Source organism: Alligator sinensis, unplaced genomic scaffold (assembly GCF_000455745.1).
Source record: "Alligator sinensis unplaced genomic scaffold, ASM45574v1 scaffold255_1, whole genome shotgun sequence".
Classification (NCBI taxonomy): domain Eukaryota; kingdom Metazoa; phylum Chordata; order Crocodylia; family Alligatoridae; genus Alligator; species Alligator sinensis.
The window spans coordinates 801,635-807,634 of NW_005842270.1; the positions used below are offsets into that span (position 1 = coordinate 801,635).

A 6,000-nucleotide genomic window follows, 5' to 3' on the forward strand; every position below is an offset into this window, starting at 1 on the left:
GCCTCTCCGATTTTCCTGCTAAATTGGTATGTGTGCAGCAGACTGGAGGCCAAATCCCAAAGCACTGGGCACTTAAATGCAAGGTTTCCCCCTGCTCCGTCGTGGCAGAGCCTCAAGAGCTGGAGGAAAAGGAAAGGTCGCATCTGCTGTTCCTGAGCTCAGGAGCCGGTCCTTGCAGAAGCCGTGCTACGTCCGCGAGCGCTGCGAGAGCAGCGAGTTCCTCGTTCCCCGCGTAGCCTGGGTATTGCGGTTACTCTTCCGGATTGCAGGCAGTGATGGGGGTTGTATGGCGTTCAGCTGAATTGTGCAAGTGGCACCGCCAGCTCCTGGAGCCCGTATTTCACAAGGACGGGATCTTGTGCATGTTGGCACAGGGTTGGGTCTTGTGATCCTGGCGTTGCAGCGTGGGATTGGATTATTTTGTGCAATGCACAGCCCTAAACAGTGAGGTTTGTTCCCTCGTTGAGGGCTGGGGGGGCAGTGGTGGATAGTACTAAGCAGCATTGTAGCCAGACTAAAGGCGATTTTGGAAGTAAAGCAAACCAGCTGGCATGGTACCCAGTTACGCCTGGTTCTTGCTTGCTGCCACAGTGTCTTATTCTGCAGTCCTGCCAAAGCCCTAGTGCCTGTGATGTGAAATTTGGGTGCCACTCCTTGGCATGAGAAAAGAGCAGCATCGCAGCCTTGCCTGAATGCTGAAAGCCACGTCGGCACCCTCGTCCCTTTGGAGACCAGGTAGCTGGATGCTCTTGTGCTCGGCGGGCCGTCCAGTGCTCCGTGTGGATGCTAGTGCTGCCTGTGCTAAAGCGCTCCCACCTTTCACCGTGCCTGGAGGGCTTGTTCTGGCTTTTGGGGTCCTTGAGCACAGCACACAGTTTCGGGTGCCCATGCAATCAATGCCTGAGCTGTTCGGGGTGGACTAAGGCCGGTGCCACGAAAGCCAGGGGGGTGCAGGCGTGTGCGGTAAGAGATCTGAGAAGCCAAGGCAGGCAGGGAAGGGACCCCCGAGACCCCCAGGCCTGCCAGGTCAATCATTACCCGAATGGACTCTCCGGCAGGTGATGTTTTCCCTCCCCACCATGTGCAAGAGCGGGGAATGAAATGAATTTGCACACTTGGTGGTTTGTACAGCGGGCTTCGGCCACGTTGCCAGGATACTGGCCCGGGCCCAGGCGCGTCCAAGGCCCCGTGTTTGCACAGCCAGCCATGGGGCACGGGCTGCTATCAAATGTAAACACAGCTCCTGGGGGAAACAGCGTGTACCAGGATCAGGAGAAACTTGCTTCAGATGGAAGTGTTTAACTCTGCAGTTGCTGGACCAGGCGTGGTCCTGCTGCAGCAGTGGCCCCCCAGCTTCGGTTTCAGTAGCACCAGCTGCTCTGTCCGGTGTCGTCGTGGTTGGCTTGTTTAAAAAACCCCCCAAAAAGAGCAAGCTTCCTTGGCGGCGTAGGTGGCTTTCCATTGCACTGAGCCCCAGCCCCCTTGGAAGCCCTGGCAGGCGCGCGGGGGCCGTGAACTGCCTTACCTTGCTGCGAAGCAGAGAGATGTGAGTCAGGCGCTTCCGACTCACGCCGAGGCTTCATTTGAATGGTGACAAGCCTTGCCCTGGGGAGTGTGGTTACAGGTGGTACTTCCTTCCTTAGCACCATCAGCGTGCAAGTGCATTCAGCCAAGCCCTTCATCTGTTAGTGCGGCACCATCCAGGGCCTCCCAGGATTGTATTCGCGAGCCCTTTTGCAAGACAGAGGCTTGCTTTGGCCACGTCTCGGCGCTGCCATATGGTGACCTAAAACGTGACGCTGGCAGTGCTGTCCTGGGAGGGATACTCGGGGCGGCGCGGTGTTGCTACCTGCAGCGCCATGCCAGGACACGGCTCCGTCGGATTAGTGCAGGGCCTGGCGGGTCGGCAGCGCGCACGCTGCGCAGGTGGCGGCAGGTTTGCTTTTTTGCCTTCGAAGACTTGGCTTGATCTGCTCGGGCCTGGGGAGGGGGAGGCCGTGGCACACTTGTCTTGGGTCTGGTTTGGCACACGCACTTCCGTTGTTTTTATCTCGTCTCTAGGGGAGGGAATGGCTGCCTTTTCATCGGGCCTTTTCTTTTTCATTCTGTTTGAGGGTAGCAATTAGCCTTGTTTTGAACTCCCTCCTTCCCAGCCTCACACTGTTGAAGGTTGGGTATTAGGGAAAACTCTCACTGGGAGGGTGGCGCAGCACTGGAGCAGGCTCCCCAGAGAGGCGGTGGGATCTCCATCCTTGGAGGTTTTGCAAACCCGGGTGGACAAAGCCTTGGCTGGGATGATGTAGTTGGGGCTGGTCCTGCTGTGAGCAGGGGTTGGACTGGATGTGACCTCCTGAGGTCCTTTCCAGCCCTCGTTGTCTGTGATTCTCTAAGGTAGTTGGGTATCATTTCACCGCCACTAGGGAGAACTAATACAACCCGGGGAGATTTTGAGAGGTGGGGGAATGCACCAAGTTGGATGTAGCCTCTCTTAAACCCCAGCCAGTTTCTTTTCTCTGTACCGGCCAAGCGTCCATGAGTGCTGCCGTTCTGACACCGGGACCCAGCTGCAATACGGACAAGCACGTCGAAGAGCTGTAGGGTTGCAGAAAGGTAGGGGCGTGTGTCTGCATCTGCGTGTGTGGTTTGCAGCTCAGATGCAGTTCTAGGTATTTTTAACCTCAATCACGAGATTTTTCAGTGAATCTTTATAAACAGCAGCTTTCTAACAAGTCTTCTGGTTCATTAAAGGAGGAAGCAGACGTTGAGTGCAGCTGGCTTAATTAACTAAGTCCGGAGCGACCGAGGTGGGGTTGTAGTCTGTTAAGTGGCAGTGGAGCTTATGTGCTTAAAGACACATGATCTGTTAATGTAGGCCCATTTTTTTAGCGAGCTTTCTATCATGCCTGCTCTAATGACAGGTTCGGCCATAGCAGTGTGCTGTAAATTGATTCTCATTTGCACAAGCATGCACTTGTTTCTGCAAGTGCATTCCTGGCCCTTCCTCGTTACGGTTTATCTTAGAAATACCAGTTTTGGGGGTTGGGTTGCACAGGAAGGGGAAGAGGAGGGAGGTTGAGAGGTCTGTGAAGTCTTCATTTTGCTTCGGGGAGTTTTCCTTCTACAGCTTTGCTCTAGCCCAGTCGTTCTCAACCTTCATAGGCTCAGGGCCCCTTGTTAGACTCCAGGTCCTGCTCAGAAAATGCCGGCTCTTCGTAGAGCCAGGGGTAGGAGCAGCCTGACTGGTCGCCTCAGTGGTTTTCAGCCTTTTTAGATTCAAGGCCCCCCCGAGACGATACCAGTTCTTAGTTTTCACTCAGTTTTTTGGCTACTTGGAGCAGTTCTGTTGCAAAGAGCTCGAAAAGAGCCCACCTAGCATTGTGCGGCACCCTTGAACGGATCGCAAGGCACCCCGGGGTGCCGCAGCACTGTGGTTGAGAATCAGGACGCTAGCCTCTCCCGCCGCCGGCAGGACAAGCATGTCCACTGCTTTATCTGTTGGGCAGCATCATTTTCCAAGCTGCGCTCATGTCTGACGGTGCCGGCGAGCTGGCAGGAGGAATGGAAAGCACCGGCAGCATTGGGGAATGGGAATAACCCTTCCTTCCTGCCAAGGGGCAAAGAGCAGGATCAGGGGAGACGTAGATCTGCTTATGACGGAGAGTGACGGAGCCTGGCACGGGTGATGGGGGGAAGAAGAGGGCCCGCGGGTGTCGGTGAAGCCTGTTGGATGCAGTGCCCGAAAGCCCCAGAGAAGCGGCAGCGTTTTGGCGCGTCGCATCGGTGCGCCTGGCTCGTCGGCACAGACGCCGCTCCAGACAGATCCGTGTCTCGCACTTGGGGGTGAAACAGGCTCATTGAAATTGCAGAGCTCCCGTCCCCGTGTTTCAGAGGATATAAGAACCGCCTTATCTCGTGAAGTAATGCGAGAGGTGAGGCGCTGTCGTTTGGTGGGGCGGTCGCAGTAGCTGCCTGGAGACGTCGAGGGCCGTTCCTTCTCCCTCACCCGCCGGAGCTTGCAGCGGGCAGACGTCTGCCTTTCTGCTCTTGCCGGTGCTTTCTGGCGCTGGCTTCTTGCCCCATGCGACCCCGTGATGTGCGGCTCATTTTTGCAAAGGCTTCCTTGTTTGGATGCTGCCCCCAGCAAAACAAACCAACCAACTTCTAAAGATATTGTTGGGATTTAATTTAATGGTTTTTGTTTTTCCAAAAATATTTATTTCTAGATATATCAATAAAAATATACACATAACTTTAACACACTGCCAAGCGGCTCTTGTGGTTCACGTGGCAGATCAAAGCATACTAAAAACCCGTGACACGGTTTGCACCACCTTTCCAGGGGCAGGAGGGCAGTGGGTGGGGGTTCGGGTATGGAGATGGGTGCGCGGGTGCATAGCTGCGTGGTGCGGGGACGTGATTTAGGAATGTGCGTGCGGGGCCTGGCAGGCAGACGGGAGCCACCGGCTCCCCCCCCCCGCCCCCCCGCTGGCGACAGCCGCGCCCCACCGCTTAGGCATAGCCGGGAGAGCTGGCGTCGGAGGGCTGCGGCAGCGTAGCTGTTGGACCCACGAGCGCGTTGCAGGGTGGGCGCAGCAGGAGTTCCCCGGAGCTGGTTGTGCATTCCTGATTGAGCCGGGCTGGGGTGGAGGCCCCGTTCCTGTGCAACTCCCGGCTCCGGTGGGGATGGGCCGAGAAGCCCGTGCGGTATTGGTGACAGGTTCCCCTTGGAAAGGGAAGACGTCTGCTGCTCCGGGAAGCGGTACAACGCTGCCAGGTCCAAGCTTCCTGCGCCCTACTGGTGTCTCCAGGCCCATCCTGGAGCTAACATCAGCTCGGTGACTGTGAACCAGGGTGCCTGGCGCCCTGGGGTGCCATGAGACCCTTTTAGGGGTGCCACTAGGTGTGCCAGCCTGATTCGCAAGATAAGCCCCGAGGTTTCCAAGAGGAATCCAGCGCATTAAGAACGTTCTCCCCAAACTCTTAGCAACAGAAAAACAGCTCCATTTTTTTCTGTAGTCAAACGAGGAGTGGAAACGAAGAGCTGGCGCTTGCTGAGGGGCGCCTCAAATCTGCAAAGGTGCTAACCCAGGCAGGGCTCTGCCTTCTCAGAGCTGTTCATGCCCGCTCGTCTTGGTTGTGCTGCTGTGAAAAGGACGCCGGACCCCCACCCACCAAATGCACCTGAAGCAGGGCACGCGGGCAGACTGTGGACCGTAAACCAGCAAACCATAATTCACAACCCATATCACCTTCCGGGACCCCTGCCTTTGGGTTTGTAACCAGCCCCAGACAAGACCAGCTCAAACCAGCCCATTTATCCAAGCACATGTCTCGTGTCTCCGGGACCCCCACCAGACCGGGGATGGGCTGGAGAGCAGAAGGGGCTTCCTTTTACCTCTGACTCTGGGCCCCACATAGAAGCATCTCACCTCCGTGCCGCTCGGTGCACGTGGTGAAAGTCGTGTGCGTGCACGTGTGCAGATGCATGTGGTTGCCGGTGCTTTGCCTCCAGGGAAGGGGCATCTGAACACGAGCACCCCACCGGAGGTGGCTGTCACGGCTCGGTGCTTCAACATAAGAAGCGCAAATCCGTGCTGCTTTGTGATGCCTTCCAGAGCCTGCACTTTCCTTAGGTAAGAAACAGATGGGGCTTGTGTAAGCTGACATAATCGCTTTCTATTAAAATGGTGTTCAGCTAGCAAACCGCGCTGGCGATAAGCACTCGGTGCCAGGAATGAGGGAAATGAAAAGTATGCAGATGAGGCAAGTAACGAGGGAAGCGGTGCACCTGGAGGAGCCTGGCTGCGGAGCCGGCCCGTCCTGCCGGGCTTCGCACGATTTGTGGGGATTCACTTCCGGAGATGATAAACCCCGGCTGGCTGTCCCCATGCACCTATAGGCCTGTGTCCCTAAATAGACCAGGGTGGCCTTGAGCTGTCACTTGGGGAGTGGGGACGTGATGCGTGGCTGCAGCCACGTTCGGTGCTGGGGTGGGATTCC

The 6,000-nt window shown here is 56.5% G+C and overlaps 1 protein-coding gene across 7 annotated transcripts in view; it reads left to right on the forward strand.

Moving 5' to 3' along the window:
* Positions 1-6,000, forward strand: part of ANKRD11 (ankyrin repeat domain 11) — a 186,490-nt gene that overhangs the window by 125,166 nt on the left and 55,324 nt on the right. The window contains exon 1 of one of the 7 annotated variants that reach the window (XM_025209152.1): positions 218-241. The exons of the other annotated variants lie outside the window; for them this stretch is intronic. The gene's annotated coding sequence lies outside the window, so the exon portion shown is untranslated. Of the gene's footprint in view, positions 1-217; positions 242-6,000 lie in introns of those variants that run through there. 7 annotated transcript variants of the gene reach the window in all.